General features: G+C 37.1%; 1 protein-coding gene across 1 annotated transcript in view; it reads right to left on the bottom strand.

The window, feature by feature from the left end:
* The window catches only part of LOC108575041 (cyclic nucleotide-gated cation channel beta-1-like), a 123,503-nt gene that overhangs the window by 51,248 nt on the left and 53,789 nt on the right, over positions 1 to 18,466 (bottom strand). The window lies entirely within an intron of this gene.

Here is an 18,466-nt window from a genome sequence, read left to right on the forward strand (position 1 = left end):
CTTCAATTCTAGAAACGAATTACTTCTCCGTGCCTCTTATCTGCCATATGAATTTTGCCCGATCGAGCTGCTCCAACGATCGAGAACCGACGATATATTAGATGTATCGTACCAACGGCTAATCCATTTTATTTTGTCAAAGTCAACATTTGTTTTTAACAAACTGACCAACTAATTAACTAAATAATGCTAACAAAGCGAGAAGGTTAGAACGTTTCAAGTCCACGGATTTATTCTCAAGAATTAAGAAGGTATAGGCTGTCGGTAGTAAACGAAGCACAGTGTATTTTGTGTTTAAACTTTTCTAACGTATTAAAAAAATAGTGTTACTATAATAGTAAGGTTAACGATGTCTAAGTAAAAAGGTGCATGTAACTTTGACAGTCTAATAAAATTATGAATTACGGTCAAAACAATCTAGATCTTCCACATTCCACTCAGATAATTTTTAAAACACGGGATACATTACCCTACGTCATAGTTATGATAGTAATATCTCGCCCCTTTCTAGCTTTCTTTCTTAGAGTCTCTCTTGAGTTAAACAGTTGGATATTTCACGCTCTGCCCGAGTCTCACACGGGATGAACTGTCGAAGGGTTAAACACTCGATAAAAAAAAAAAGAAGTAGGATACTCTTACAAGGAAGTATCCCGAAATGATAATCGTTGATTTTAATGAAACTTTGGATTATACTAGTTTTCAAAAAAATATTCGACAGGCCAATAATCGTCCAGAATGAAGAGGTGAAAATCGCCCTTAAAGTTGGAGACGGTAAGTATGTTTAGTGTAATATCTCGAAAACTACTGTACATAGAGGAATAGTGTGAATTGACGAATTTTGTATTATTCAACAACCAATTTGAAAAATAAGAAAATTATAAACAATTTTGAGCAAATCTGTTTATTACCCTCATTTTTTAGAGCGATTTTCACCCCTTCGATGTGGACGATTGCCGATAAAAAAAAAAACATGTGTCAAATATTATTTTTAACCAAAGTTTCACCAACATCGGTGATTATCACACTTCGCGATGTTCCCTTGTTAGTATCGACGAGCGGCCTACCGTCAGTAAATTAGGAACTTTGGAAGTGCACCCCTTGTTTCGACCGGAATCGAGTGCCAATTCGAGGAGATTAAGATCATTACTGCCCCAGGTGATTCGATACTGGGCGAACTTTTATCAAGGATGTGAATTTCGCATGTATCTTTTGTAAGCGATTTTAAATAATTATCGAAGGTAGTTTTAATTTTCATACTTTTCGCGTCGTGCTCCCTAGAAATTCTTGTACAACTATTCAGACAATTATTCAAAGTGGTTCTGACTTCTGACTTAGTTTTTTAAATTTTATTGGTTCTTGGAAGTGAGTTACATTTGTGAAAAATGCAAGTTCAATAGAAAAAAGGCCTGCAGAATTTATGACAATACAATTTGTGCCGCTATTTGTTACATTTTTAAATAGGAAATTAAATCAGCCAATTTGGTTAAAATTTTAAATTCCAAGTAATATTAATTTACATACGTGAATAAGGTTGAATTTCAATTGAATTCATCTGAAACGTAGCTTTCACGGATTTCGTGACTTGTTCCCCTTGAAGACCATAATTATCCCTGGGAACGAAATTGGCAGGCTGGAATTTATATCGACCTGGTTATTACAACGATAACACTGATCCCATTACGCGAAGCTTCTATGGCCGTTCTATGCTAAATTAACATAATGGCTATGGAATGCATTTATTCGCTAATTTCCAGTAGGATTTACGACGCTGTTAACGTACGATGTTACAGCTGCTGTGTGTAGCAGTCGCACTGTTATCACTTGAACACAGATATTTAAACAAACGATTTACGACGAGAATTCACGTACAATCGGTAAATATTCACGGAAATAAAATATGTAAGGTATTTTAAACAAAGGTATTATTTCTCGCGAGAAGAAGAAAACTGTATGAAAAATACAATAAATTTTTAATTAAATATGAAATTAAATTTTAACATAAAAATTCCCGCAGCTTTGTATAACCTTAATTCGAAAATTCGAAAATGTTTAAAGTTGTTTATTTTCAATTAACATTCATATATTAAAATAAATATTTCTTTCAATCGCGTAAGTATAAGGTTATGGTAATAAATTCAACGAAGAAGTTCTCGAACGTTTCTGTTTCTTAATAAAAATAGTTACAGCCCAAAAAGTCACCTTCACTACGTTCTCTAAAATTATTTTCCCCTCTAACCTTTCACCAAAAATACACTTTTCACCGCTTTCATCTACCCTGGTATCTCTTTGTGACATTAACCCTTTCGCTGCAGCAGAGCTTAGTACGTGACGCACGTGCGCAGACGTTCAATCACGGCTGCAAAATTTCTGTCCTGACATTTTAAAATTTTTAATTAAAATTCTCAGATTTATCATTTTAAAAATTGCCACGGAAGTGTGCACAAAGTGCAACAATTAAGGTGAAAGCGTGTCAAAAAGCGCCAAGGCCACGGTGCGGGCAAATATTCGAAACGCCTATAGGCGCCAAGGCCACAGTGCGAGCAAATATTCGAAACGCCTATAGGTGCCAAGGGCACAGTGCGAGCACATTTTCAACCCTTTCGCTGCGACAGATTTTAGTACATAACGCGCGTGGCAGATTCAAATGTTCTACGACCGTACAATCGTTTTAGAATTTGTTTTATTCAATTAAGGTGAAACAGTGCAAAGGATAAAATTAAGGCTTAAATTAACATAGAAGTGCGCCAAAATGCTCCAATAGCACTGTGCCAACGAAATTTTTAAAGCGCCTATAGGCGCCAATAGCAGAGAAAAGATTAAGGGGTCATTCTAACGTGAAATTCACTTTCAAAAATTCGTTCTCCTCTTTCTAGCATTTTTCGATAGTATATGTATTGAAAAATATACCGTTAAATACCAACTACACACTGTAATAATAAAATGTACATGCCCGTGTCTCACACCTGCACAACTAATCGTGCAATATTTTTCAATTGTTTTCTCTCACTTTCCATATTTCGTTATCCTTTCTATTATCGCAACGAAAGTAAGTTACAGCATTATAATTAACGAGAAATTTATTTCTGTACTCTTAGAAAATAATGAAATAGAAAAGAAAATCGATGTTATTCAGTACATCAAATTGAGAAAAATTTTAATTTCCACGAGAAACGAAACAATAAGAAGAAAATGTTAAACCTTCACAGACAATTCTGTCGAGAAGTACATAATACAAGAATCTTCCATAGTAATCGTCCCTGTAGTACCTATATCACCTTAATTTCAACGAAGAACCTTTCAAGACATCGCGACAATGCTCTCTATCGGAACCTACTACAATCGATTGAAGATGAATGAAAATTTCGCGGTGAGGAAGGGAGGTTTTGCACTTGCCACCCTGTGATAGAATATTCGCCGAGGTATTATTCAAATTAGGTTGAACCAAGTGTCGTCGATCGTGGCACGGATCGTTTGTAATGGGGTTAGGCCAGAATTCGAAATACCAGCGATAAAGGATGAGTTTCAGCTGCGTTCCGGGTGGAACATTCCCCCTCGTCGATACGCGTTCAACGACACGATCGAGTGTCTGTCAGCTGAAATTTCGAGATGTCTTTTAATCCTTCTCCCTCTTCCACATACCGACAGCAACCTTTCGAAACCTTTCAGACGTATCGAGACTGCTGAATTCGTTCCCTAATTGTGCAAACCCCTAATTGTCTCTTCATCTGTCTAATTTCTTTTAGATGTCGTATTTTTTTAATACAGAGCGATGGTTGGTTCTTTAAATCCATGTTTTTTTATGTTGTAACTTCTTATTTTTTCGATCCAATATGTATGCAAATTTTTGTCATTCTTACCTCTACGTTTATTTATCGCACAGTTGAAATCAGAGTTGGGCATTATTCGAATAAAATTTTCAACAAATTTTTGGAATAAGATTTAAATTTACCTAAATTTTATTTAAATTTAAATTTTGATTATATTAAAACGTAGAGTAATAATTTAAATTTTGATTATATTAAAACGTAGAGTAATTTTATTTAAATTTAAATTTTAATTGTATTGAAATTTGATTGAAGTAATTCTATTCATTTAAATTCTATTCGAAAGATCTTCAAGTGTAAAAGTTGCGAATAAATTTCTGTTCGAGTAAAAAATGATTTGTTATTCACGAATAAATTCTGGAGCTTCAGTCGTGACTGAATAATATTTTTCCGAGTAAAATCGTTATTCGTAATAAATTCTGAGACTTTATTCGTCATCTCTTATTCGTTATTCGAAACGAAGGTTCGCCCAACTATGTTGTGGACGCCGTTGTAATATTGAATCAGAAAGCACGCGAGAAACACCTGTTCCCGTCGTTTTGTCAATCGTGGCGAAACCGCCTGTGGTTTTGCTTTGACGTTCATGGACACCGGCTCTTCGTGACCGACGATTCCACGTTAAACGCGTTAAGTTGATTGTCGCATAAATCTAACGTCAAATCACCCCCGATCACTTCTGCCTCCAATTGATCTACGACTTCTCTATAATACGTCCGTCGAAATAAATGTCGGATAGAGGAATTTTGCATGGCACCGGCGATTTTAAGGTGAAGAGCGAACGCGAAATTTCCGATAAATTTTCCAACCTTCGCTTCGTTGCGATTAATCTGTCACTTTAATGGAAAATCTACTTCAAACTTTCCGATCATTCTAGAATACTGTATATACAAATTTTTGTCATCCTTTTGCTTCGAAAAAAAAAAAAACATTTTTGTAATAAGGAATTATTTTTAACTGTTGTAAATTCATTTATTTTCGAAATTTTTGTACTCTTTAAGAATTCCTTTTTATTATTTCTATTTGGGCAGTGATTTCATGTGGAATTAGAAATAACTGCATAATTTAGCTTTCGTTGTATAAAAACGTATGGGAAATTTAACACTATTCTAAGTAGATAATGCGCGTTTCGAAATAAAGTTTCCGCGTGGAAAGTTTTAAACGAAACAGTTGTTCTTTCCCACAGAATCACCGATGCAACGTGGCGCAATATTGTCAGATTCGTTATACACTCGTTCAAATGCGAAAGGACCAACCTAAATTTCCATCCTTTGTTAAATACAAGTTACTAACGAATGTGGAACAATCTGATTAACGACTCATGAATTAAACAGAAAATTAATTATAGTCAACTAATTTGCAAATCTAGTACTTGCGAAAATCACATTTTTTGCATTTTCAAGAAGAGAAATATCAACTGACAAGCTCTATCAGAGCTTTGTCGAAGATTTAAATTGAAAAATATCAATATTTCGTTTTTATCATTGAACGACGATGATCGGGAATAAGTGTATTATGAGAAATTAGATTTTATTGTACAACACTGAGTCCCTTAGGAAGAATACTTTCAGTATTTGCTGATCACTGAGATTTTCGTTCAAAGTTTCTTTAATTTGAAATCTGGAGAGGATCTCTGTCTTGCCCAAATTTCGTTCATACCACATTATTTTTTGAAGAAGAAGTAAACAAAATTCATATTCAACACCTTCCTTTACGTCAATTCATTTTCGAGATATTAATAGCTATCCAGCCCCATATTTCAATGATCATTTCACCCTCAAAGCATGAATATTAGCGACTAAAAAAATACGAATTTGAAAATAAAAAACAAATTAAATTTGATCAAAATCGACGTGTATCGGTTGAACGATTATTTAAAGCGTACTAAAAAAATTTGCTGTACGATTATTTGGCATACATTACAAATTGGAGGGTGCGAATATAAACGTGTGAAGCTCAATATTCTTGATTTTCTAAATTCTAAGAAACTAATTTTCAAGAAGAAGCAAATACAACATTCTATCAGTTAAAGCTAATTTCTTACACGATCCTTTATCAAAATTACTTGAAAGGTTACGTTGTTCAATATTTCATCCGGAATAGCAAACCAAACACGTTTCATTGGATGGCAAGCTGGGAACGTACACGTTGTCTGAGGCACTAAATAGAGCAGCCTCGCATAATACGTTTCAGTTGGCAGTAATATTGAAAGCATGGTCACTAAGGTGTCAAGGTGTCATGTATATACGGACAATCAGCAGTAATTAACTATACCAGTGTCTCTCGTTGATTCGCGAGTTACCGAGCTATTCATGCCTCTCTCTCCCACAATGAATAATGCTCTATTGGTTTGTTATTAACAAATCGTTATCCATTAACCGATCCATTATCCGATAACAAATTGTTATCCGTTCCGTGGTGTACAGGTTGGACGTTCAATGAAACTATCGTTGTATCAAATGCACAATATGTACTTTCTTTTGTTTCGTGACATACAAGTAGGAAGGTTGGACTAATATTGTTTACAATGGATTAACATATTGTCTGTTACGTGGAGATTTATATGCTTAACGTCAATTTTGCGTTTTTGTTTATAAATGTTTCATAATTTGTATTACAGTATTTGAATGTTATTTCAAATGTGAGTAACGAAATATTCATTTGCATAAAAAAAGGGCTAATTCATGTTAAATATATCTAAGGAATTTTTATTATACATATGTACAACAGTGTTCCGTCGAGCTACGCGTAGGATTAGAGACGTCGACTGTCCGCGTATATGGAAATCCGCGTAGTTGGGAACCATCCCCCGATTTTACGGAAAACTGAAGTCTGATCGTCTGCACTGCGTGTCAATTGTCGTGTATTGTCGTTAGAATAATAACAAACGCAGTAGGTCGTGTGTAAAGACTTAGTTGTTTACTAAGAGACAGTGTTTTTCCAGAAAAGGATGGAATATGTACATGTCTCGGGGAGACAACAGTAAAAAAAACTAATTTCTTGTTGTTTCATAGCTATAACACATCTTATTGCAAGAAAAATAAACTTAGGATACGATAAAACGAAATTGTTGCAGTAATTGATCTAATTAGCTATACGCAGGCTCTCCTCTATTTTCAATTAACTCAATCATTCGATTGCGTACGTATGTATACATACATATTATTCACGCATACACATCCGTGAAACTGTAGCTGTGTAGCTCACAGAGACACGCTTCTCGCTTGAATTTTCTCCCAAGCTGAGCTGTTCGTTGTGTACTTGAATTCGGTGCACTAGCTTCTTGTATGCAGCGGCACTTAATTCACGCGAACTAAGTACGTAAATCGATTGGAAATCCGCGTATAATCGAAAACGTATTCCCTACAAGACTGTAATCGCGCAGTATAAGCGACGTTCGTCCAGGCACTCGTTCGACAGCCGCATAAACACCGACTGAGGACGAGTCGTCCTGCCCGATTTCTAATCGCTGTACGCTCGCAACTGTTCTGGGAAAAACTTTAGGCCTTAACTTCTTAGAACTCGTGATATTTCTTGCGTGCCAAACATAAGAAACGCGAGCCTGGGTCGTTGTATGTACATCGAGCCAAACATAAAGCTAAGTGTCCTTTTCAGAGTAAAACTATCGCGAGCTGCTCTCGAGAGTATCTCTCGCGTCTGAGAGTGACTGTCTGAGAGCATCGCTCAACTCTCTGAGAGTTACGACTCGAATAAACAGTTGCTTGGCAAACACGAAGCAGTTTCGTATTCTTGACAGAACTCTCGCGCGAGTCAAAAATGTGAGGGAAAAGGAATTAGTGGAGAAATGAAATCACCGATTTAATTACTCTCTATGATCCACAAAAATACAAAAGTGCTGCGTTCACAAAGCGTACATGATCGACTGTAGCGATTGGAAAATCTTCAATTAAACTTCCATGAAAACACACAGTCTATTTACCGTAATACTGCAAATTTAAGAAATAAAAAGACCAAACTGCAACTGTTAAAACAATTCGCGTTATAGAAAAAGGGTATACAGGGTGTCTGTTTTATCTCAATTACAGCGAAGTGATTTGAGTAATAAAAAATTCTTTAGAAAATTCTCAAAGTGGTCAATTTTTCCTGAAAACTGTTCCACAAGTTTCAGTAATCTCAAACTTTTGACCAATGCTGTATATTCACTTCGTTTCGATTGGTGCGAGTGATAAAAAATTCCTTAGAAAATTCTCAAAATGGTTAGGTATTTTTCTACAACTTTCAACGCATAGTAATTCCAAACTTTTGATCGGTAGTGCATATGCAAGGTATTTCTGTTGAATCTGCTTTCGAACGCGGTTTTCCCCGCGAATGAAATGATAAATATACATTAACCGAGCAATATCGGTGGCATTGACACCGGCAATAAACGGTCAGTGGCCGACGATAACAGATATACGGAATGCGACTTGAATTCTGCAGCCGCGAGCCATAAACCAAGAGTTTCCGCGGTGCAGTTCCGCGCGTATTATTTGCAATCCGATTTCGCATGCCACGATCGCGCCACGCGGAGGATTAGACAGCGGCGACGAAACGGGATCTAAATCAGATTACGAGCTGCTTCCATTAATCATGGCTATTTAGCCATCCACGGGGAAATAAAGCTCTGTAATCAACTCGTAAATACATCGAATGTACATTTGTAGATTTAGAAGGCAAATCAATTTACTTTTTTTCTCTCTTTTTTTTTTTTGGTGCGAAAATAAATAGTTGCAATAGGTAAAACAGGTCACCTATTTATCCTCTATAGATACGGTGGTACGAGAAAATTTTGATTCCTAACTTAAATGGTGAATAAGATGGTAGAAAAATTTGTACTGTTCCTGTTTTCAACGTAAAGATTTTTCGATATTCAAAAGATTCCCGAGACTGTGAAAATTCATTTTAAATCCGAGACAATCATCTTACTGCTAGTCTTTTTTACTGAAAACGTTACATTAAACGATGTGATTTTTAATTGGTTTTTATTAACTGCATATATTTGGACCACATTTTCTACCTCTTAATTAATTCACCGAATCCTACATAGCACAAGTTCAGAATCAGAGTAGAGGTATTCCACGTGAAATCTGTTCACATTTGGGTAACAATGAAATATAATCTGGTTTCTATGAATAGCAGAGTTATACATACATCAGATTCTAGACGTCCAGCAAACTATTATTCAAGCTAGAAAATTGTACCTCACCACTCTATTTCCATACTTTTATAGTAGAGCCACAAAATAAGATTATATTTGAAATTACATACTTCCATTAACTAAATACCTTCACATAAAAAAAAGAATGATTTTAACAACCTCATAACCTAATTCACTTAGCAACCACGAAATATGTAAAGATTATTATCTCAACAAGAACACATCTTTATACACAGGGTGTTTCCGAACTGGTGGTACAAGCAGCAAGGTGGTGTCTCTACGTGCAAAAATAAGTCGAAAAAAAAAAGAATAACATTTCGTTTCCGGGTTTCGTTTCCGAATAAATCAGCGTTGCAGATTTAGGCAAGGTGGTGTCACTACGTGCAAAAATAAGTCGAAAAAAAAAGAATAATATTTCGTTTCGGAATAAATCAGCGTTGCAGATTTACCAAGTACGCGTGTACTTGATTATACCGTAGACCAGTCCTTGTCGCGTTCGAATTCGTAAACATCACCAATGTCGTGGCTTGTTGTCATTTCTGTGTGAGACCTTCAGTCTTTGCCGTTCCGTCGATATGGCAACATACGGTAATCGGGAGTACACCGATACGATTCTCGCGTTGGGTGCTTGTGCCGGTAAGTTAAGTTACTAATTACTACAAAGAACGCCATCCAAATCGCCGTCGTCCTGACAGAAGAACAACAGAAGTGCGACACAGTGATATTTGTATGCCGAGGACGCGAGATCGTGTGTAAGTGTACGTGTACTCGGTAGATCTACACCGCTGATTTATTCGGAAACGAAGCCCGATACGAAAAAATCTTACTCTCTTTTTTCCACTTATTTTTGCACGTAGAGTCACTCCCTTGTCGCTTCTACCACCAGTTCCGAAACACCCTGTATTTACAGTGGAATCACAAAATAAGATTGTTTTAACCCTAATGCGTTCTTCCATTAGACTATATACCTAAGCTGTTTGGGTCAAAAAACACCCACAGACCTTAAGTACAACAATTTTTATCATCAGCACGTTTATTAAGGGATCGTTTATTTCCTTACATTTCGTTGTTATCAGCGAAAGTTATTAAAAACAGAATGCGAAAGCGATGGGTCAAAAAAGACCCGAACACCGTACTAGGGTTAAATTATACATTTCCATCAACTGAATATAAAAGAAATAAGATTTTAACTACCGTATAACCCAATGCATTCGACAACCACAAAATACGAAAAGCTTTAAAATCGAAAACGACAAGTAGCTATCCTATCAGTCGAAGTCCTCGTATACACCAAAAAAAAAAAAGAAACCTACTATTTATCCCCATCGGTATCAAAGAACGATAGCCAGCATTGGCAAAACACCAACCAATTCCAATCAAATAAGCATCATACCCTCTGGCAACACTAACTACATCCACACATATATCCCTGCATTCCTTCCACCAAAAACCAAACTCGATCCCCCCGACTCTCCTCCCTAATCAAACACCCATCCTCTTGCTCAATCTCTGCATGCCTACGCGTGGATGAAATAGAAGCAAACACGAGCGCGAATTTCAGCCAATCTCCAACTTTCTTCCAATCGAATTTCACCCTCCTCGTTGCAAGTTAATCACAGCTCCTGGCTTCGTCATTATCATCGAACATCATCCCTCGATATATCAGACGGCGATAAAATAAAACAAAAAAAAGGAAGAAAGATTCTGATTCCCGGTGTCACGACGGATCGCGCAAAAAGCGTCTTCATTCCAAAGAACGATGGACGTTAACGCCCGTTTCCTCCCTTATCTTTCTGTCTACCCTCTGCGCAGACGTTTCGACGGTCTTCTCTTCCTTTTTGTTTCTCTCTCTAGAAAGGCGTACTCCCTGGCCCTACGTAATTTTTTTTCTTCAACGACTTCGAGACGATCAGGGTGACTCTTTTTTCTCTCTCTCTCTCTCTGCGGCTCTCCCCGTTTCGACGATCGATCCGCGAACGCGGAGGGTAGAAAACCGTTCGTTCATCGATCACCGCGTACATACGCGAGATAGGAAGGCGTTTCCGCGCGTGTGTCGCTGTACCGTCGACACCTATTTACCGATACCCTTCTCGACAAAGAGTAATTGCCGGCTTTGCGGCCTCTTGTCCTGTCGTCAAAGGCTCCACCGGCCACGAACCATGAATACTCTGATTTGCCTGAGTGAAAGCGTTCTGTCCTGACTGGCTGCACGTGTATTACGCATAAATTCGCAGCCTCGCAAATAACGCGGACTGCGTGCACTGATTTTCCTGATGGAAAGTGGAATGGAGTCTGCTACGGTTTCGAAGATTCCCCCTTTTCTTTTTGCAAATAGAATGGGAGATAGAAGAACGAGATATTTGCGGATTACGAAAATAAATTCAACCTGTTGACTGGCGAGCTCTGTGGTTACATTAGAAATTGAAGTTTGATGGAGTGATCTATTTCAATTTGTCAGTTTACGCTGATTCTCGCGAAAAATCGTTTGTACGAATGTGTAAGAAGAAGATAAAAAAGGATAATCTTTAAGGTTTCGAAGGATAATCTCGCAATAGAAAGTCTCTATTTTAGTGTTCATTTGAACTCGCCGATTTCCTGAAAATGAAATCTTTTCTTTCATCTTCTCAACTATTCGTACAAGTGGCAGAGTGGGTATTTGTCACTTTGCAAGTGTGTCTCAAACACAAAATTACACAGAGTGGGTCACGTAAAACAGGCCGCCTAATTGAACCATTTAAATCACGTGTAAAAACTTTTTTGTAACACCATAACTAAAGTTTCATTTCACGAGGAAATGTCCCACATTGGTTATCCTCTCAGGCAGGTATTTAGAATCAGTAACACGGTTATTCCTTCAAATAACAACCTAACCTTAAAAAAATTCCAACACCAGTTGAAAATTGAAATTTCACATACCCGCGGGAAAAACGACCACTAATTCCACCTCAACTTCATAGATCAAAAAGTATTAGCTGCGTGCACAAGTGAAACTTTCGAAATCTTCCGTAAGAAAATTTTCCATTACCTAACGACGTCGCTTTGCATACGAATAACACTTCCACGCTGATAAGATTCACGGTTTAACGCGATGTTTAATTCCAAGAAATCATCTCCTAACTCCTTTCCACGTCTACAAAAAGCACATCTCAAGTTTTACTCCTCGACGTCTCAACAGATCGGGCTTCCCGACGAATTATTAGCGTTGCAAATGAAATTTATTCCACCTATACCCATGCAAATTCTTCGTCGTCGTCGTCGGCTACCGCGTTTTCGCGGCGAGTTCGACGCTGGAAATTCGTAATTTTCCAGCGTCGACCAATTACCTTTCCTCGTCGTTTACCCCCGCACTTTCACCTGAGCCTCTGTCTCTCTATCACGAATTTCACCGATTTCTTTCTCGCCCACAGCACGCACCGCTGTTTGTCTCCTTTTCCTTTCGCTTCAACCTTTCCTCTCACGTTCTTCACCAATCGCTCTCCCGTCGCTTTTATTTCCAATTGCACTTCTTGTTCTCTCTCACACACACACACACACTTTCTCTCTCTCTTACGCAACATTCACTCGTTTCACCGTTCAATCTCAATTTAAATCGTAGGTCGAGCGTCATATTCGCGATCGTCCCCTCTCCTTCTTAACCCTTCCGTTCTTTCTATCTTTCCCCTGCTCTCTGTGTGTGCGTGTCTTTTTGTTTCTGTTTCTTTCCGTCGAAAAATTTGTTTATCCCGTTATATCGTCTATTTCGTTCGTATTTGTTTTTTTTTTTTTTTTTAATGTTTGGCGTTTCTTGTTTGCTCTGTTTCATTGTTTTTACGCGAGGTTTACTTTTTTGTTTGGTTTTTCGCTATTAGTTTTTGTTCTCGTCATTTTGAATTCTGGAAACGATACAGATACCCTCCGTTATGCTTGAACTGCAGAAGCCGGGACAGTCGGCCACGACGAGCGAGGCTCCGGGGATTGCCGCCCGCTACGACTCTGCCAACACAACAACAACAAGGCCGCTTCACGAGTCTAATTCCTAGGCATCCATCTGGTTCGCTAGAGACTTGACTTAAGAGAAAATGGAAATCCCTGCGCGCGTTGCTTTCCTACCCTTTTTTCTTCACCTCTTTTACGGTTTCTTTCTTAAAATTGACTCTCTTTTGTTCGTATCTTCAGGTTTTTCTCTTGGTAAATGAATTTCCGTTTATAGAGCGTTCGATAGGTTATATTGACAAAGGGGTATGAAGATGGAGGTGAAGGTGGGGCATGTGAATTTCATTTAGTTATTTGTGGCTTGTTGCGGGGAATTTCCGGGCTAATTTGATTTTACTGCGTGGAGTAGGGCGTTTTAAGGTACAGCAATGGAACGGGTTAGAGATATTTCAGTACTCGTATCTCATATTGTAAGTTTCTACTTGTTTGCTGTTACTAAACGAAGTTCTCCATTGGAAATTTTTCAGTCGTTTGAAAATACGAATCTCGTAAATTGCACTATCTATTTAAGAAAAGAACACTGCGATGAGGAATGATAAGGAAATAAAAGAAAAAGCAAAAATTAAAATTGTCCGTCTATACCCTAGAACACTATGTTTTCATGTATACCTTTCCTTTTTCACTTTAGAAATATTATTAGATTTAATAAATGTAAAACATCTTTCACAACTTCGTGGTTATTAAAGTTAGTCAAAAATAATACAAATTGTTCTCCATGCTAACACTAATGTCGCGAAAAATTATTTTTAAATTGTATCTTTTATATTTTGCATTGTATCATTTTGATACAAGAGTATCCCAGGGTAATAATAATATACTAAATGTTCCCAACAGCAGACTATAATATTTGACTAAAAATATCAAAGAGTAACGCAGTATGTAGTCGTTAAAACACTCCAGTATTATGATAGAATGAAATGTTGAAAGGTAACAGAAGAAGCAGATGAAAAGACGAAATCGAATCGTAGGAAAAGACGTTTCAAATGTCTTATTGGATTACGCTAAACGGATTCCCCCCATACATAAGCATTATGCCTCTAATTCAATTCCGAACCGAATAAACTGTCGATATGAAGATTGATTTGCAAGAGGTTAACAGGCGTGCTTGACACGTTCACCTAACCTTTAAAGGGTGTTTTTACCCCGAAGAACCAAAAAGGTAGCAAAAACAGAAAAAAAACTGCCCGGTACTTTTCTTCAGGTCCTCTAGAAACTTGCAAAATTTGAAAAAAATCGCAATTTCCCGATTATTCAAGTTTCCCTGTGAAATTTACGTATTTCTGGCACGCGGGTGCTGTTTTCGAGGTTTTAGAGCCGAGAATTGAAAGACGGTGGCCGGAATATGACAGCTCCGGAGATTGATTATCGCGTTAAAATTAATTGGCGCGGGATAGTGCGTCCTGACGCATAATGCCTCGATTTGTTATGAGAGAGTAGACACGCATCAGATCGTTTATATCGTATGAAATATATGCTTGTCATATGCTTTGTGTTTCTAGCAAGATACATGAATGTGTAGGTGTCAAAATGTTACAGTGCTCTAGTTTTACATTTTTGTATTTTTAATTTATATATTAATAACGGATATTCTTCTTTGGATCTCTTTTTCTCCTGGTAGTTCGTTGAAAAATGAAGTACAATAATAGTGTAATACTTTGTAAGATAGAGTAAAACTAATGTAATTTTAAATAAAAGGAGATAATATTTTATTTTATGTAATGTGATTGCTTTAGGTTAACAAAATAAATTATATTAACATCTTTCATAAGAATGAGTGCTACTTGTTTGTGATTCAATGTTAATATACAGGATGGGTCTTCTGATGTTAAAATCTTGATTTATGTCAATATAATTATTTATAGAGAAAAATGAATTAAACTTACATGGGTCAAACGAAATTTTTCCAGGAGGCGACACTTCCATTTTGATTTTTTAAATAGGAACATAACCTAAAAAAATTTCGTTTCACTCATCTTATGTTCTCCCTTTGCAACTTTAGTTTAATCAATTTTTCTTTGCAGATAATAATATCGAGGTAAAACAAAATGATAATGTCAAATGACCCACTCTGTATATTTGTAAATATATTCTTGAATAAACGTGCATCGATTAATTCGAGTCAAGCATTATACGAATTTTCTTTTATACAAACTTTTTATCGTTACATCTAAAATATTTCAAACATATTTCTTCTAACTTTCTTGAAATTTTCATCTCAGAACATGAACTCACATTTATCAATTTACTTAAAATTGATCAATCTATCAATAGGCTTTTAGCTCATCAATTTACTTAAAATTTTTCTTTTAATTTTCTACCATTAGATCCAACAGTTCTCCTTTCTAATGTGCAATAGTAATTTTCTTCTCGATTTCTAACAGTACCTCGACGTCTAAGAACAGTCTCGTCGTCTACACAAAACTCAAGCCAAATTCCTATTAGCAAATCTAAATTTCTAATTCGTCACATACGATTAAGCCTAAATGCGATGCTTGACATTCAAAGGCTGCATTTAAATACAAGCTCACGCGTATAAAAGCCTTAGAAATGCCCAAGAATGGTTATATCACAGATATCCCTGTATTTATCAATTTTTCTCCTTTGGAATATATCATTTCGTTCGGACCTAAGCACTCCGAAAACTCTTGACAACGGGTAAACGATTGCGCCCGGCGACGAAAAGCGACACACGACGCGCGTGCAACCTCGAGTTATCAGCAACTCGGTAGAAAACCCTATTATGTCACGCGTCCAAAGTGGCATCGCTTCTTAACCTTTCACTGTGAGAGCTGTGAACTGGGTCAACTTTAAACGTTCAACCACTCGCCGCGAAATATCGAAGCTCGCTGCTTTTCGAGATTGCGTTCACGCGTTCTGATAGTTGTCACGAGAATTCTCCAGATTTACAATATTGCAATTTTATTTTTCAAAGTTTAGATTTTTCTAATATGCATTTTCGCGTTCTGTGCGATCTGGTGATTTGTGTGTCTCTTCTAAGGGAGGGTGTACATTTAGGTACGTTACAAAAAAATTGAAGTCTTTTTACACTGTTTCAACGTTTGATAGGTGAAGAATGTTTTCCCAAAATTTCGAGCGAAAATTCGCAGAAATATCAACCTGACTTCGTTTGTATTTTCAAAATTTACCATTTCGCGGGTTTTCGGAAATCTACGTTTTCCACTTTCAAAGCTCACAGTTAGGCGATTTATATTTTCTCCTAATTTACGTCGAAAATCCATCATTTTGTGGCGTGCATTTAACCGATCCCTATTTTCGTACTTTGTATTTTCTATAATTTACGTTTTACGTTCTCCGAATCAACATTCTCCTAATTTATCCTATTCATTTCTTCTATTCTCTAGTGTATATCTCTCCAATTCGTACTTTTACTAAAATACACTTTGTTCTCATTAAAGACCACGTGTTCACGTGAAAAATGGGAAATTAAGCGGTGACGCTGAAGGGTTCTTCATTGTCCTACTTCTCTCGAGATGTTTAAATTAAACGTAAACAACTGTCGCGTTTCAGTACTACTCTCATTTGCCCCGGATGAAGAAGCTCCTTTCGAGGGAGGATTTTTCAATTTCTTTACATTACCGCGTCTAAACCTCTGTTATACTACGTTCCCATTCACGTAAAATCCTACAAACCCCAAAGATTAAAAGAGAAAAAATTAAATTTTCATATTCATTTTCATTCCTTATGTTTGAAGTATCACGGCGTCCCCTGTTACCAATAATCCTACAAATTGGCAAAGTTTCGTCCCAATCCACGTGGAACAGCTGAGAAACAATCTCTTCTTACGAATCAACTTTCAAACATCCCCTTTGCACAGATTGTCATCAGTCAGCTCTTTTCATCGTCCTCGTTCAATTTTCTCCGCGCAAAAAAATTTCCTTCCCCGTAACAATACTCACCCCGTTCGATTCTCTCTCCAATTCATCGATGCAAATCTCGGACGTTTCTCAACGGAGGACACGGTATCGCCTTTAATCGCGCGAATTTATACACGCCTATCTCTCCCTCCGGCGCCCTTCCTTTTCTTCCCCCGGCTGTTTCTAACTACACTTCAAATTGAAAAGTTGGACGGCAATTAATTGGAAAAAATTCGAACCCGTGGCGTTATTAGGTGAATTTATCGGGAAAACCATTTCGCGACCGACGAGTCCGGCGCAAGTCTCTACGCGAAGCGAGCAAAAAAAGGAACAGAGAAAAAAAGGGAAGAACAGATAGCTGGATTTACTTTTCCATATTCATCAGTTCTATCCGATTATCCGAGCTTACTCGAGCTTGTTTGCCTTTGCACGAGTCTAAAGAGGCTTACCTCCTCCTCCTCATCCCTCCACTACCCGGTTCCGAACTTGAGGAAATATATTTCAAGCAGCGTCGAAGTATCCCGGGCTATTTCGTCGAGGCTGTCCCAATGAAATTACATCTTTGCGTAAATAATATTTGTCGTCGTCGATTATCGTCCGGAATTGTTCGATATTTGCTTCATTTGATCGTCGAGGGGTAGAATTGATTCTCTGATAAGATCCTAGGTAAACTTCGATTCGTGTAGATAAGTGGAGAACGAAGAGTTTTAAGAAGGATGAATATTTTTACGGAGAGATCTAATGGGTGTGTATATTTAAGATTATTTTTATCCCGGTGATAATAATATTCTATCGAATTCGGATACGTTAATTTTGAGATATATTAATATTTCCATGTCGAGGTTCGATAATTCGAGTATTTTGTGGAAAAATCTAAGGTGCGCGTTTGAAATCATTTTTACTCTGGTGAAAATAATGTTCTGTTTGATTTAGATACGTTAATTTTCAAGTATATTGGAGTCCCTAACAACGTGGCTTCATATCCATGTGCATTTGATTTAATTTCCTCGAGTTCCAAGAAACAGCGTAACTTCAATTTATGATAATATTTGGTTCAAATTATGATAATTTATCACAATTCGTTAGATTTCTTTTAGCCTACGAACTTCATTTCTTTTAGCTCACGAACTTCATTTCCTTCAGCCTACAAACTTAAGACTATCGTCTCAAAAAGAAAAACGAACAGAAAATTGTGTTAGAAATCCATTCGATTGAATTCTCAATATCTCCCCAAATATGATTTTCCATCAATCTCCCTCTAAAACAGACGTACATTTCCCACCCCTTTGACCCGGAAAACCCACAATCAACGAAGGCAGAGCGGCAACGGCGCGCCGGCGTTCCATTCTCTCTCAAGTCTCAAGTGTCGATGGGTGAAATCTAGTTAGAGGTGGCCGCGCCCTGAACACTCCGCGAGTACCATCTCGCCAAACGAGTTGAACATACAACGTACAAACACGAACAAGTACAATAGTATATCAGTTAAAGAACTAGCCAGAACATTAAACCAAAAAACAGAAGAAGAACAACAAGAAAAAGAAAAATAAGAAAGAAAAAGGAAAGAAGTAGTAGAAGAAGAAGAAAGAGTATAATAGAAGAACAATTACAAACAAAAAGGAAACAGAAAAATATGGTAAAAC

The sequence above is a fragment of the Habropoda laboriosa genome, unplaced genomic scaffold, assembly GCF_001263275.1.
Source record: "Habropoda laboriosa isolate 0110345459 unplaced genomic scaffold, ASM126327v1 scaffold204, whole genome shotgun sequence".
Lineage (NCBI taxonomy): Eukaryota > Metazoa > Arthropoda > Insecta > Hymenoptera > Apidae > Habropoda > Habropoda laboriosa.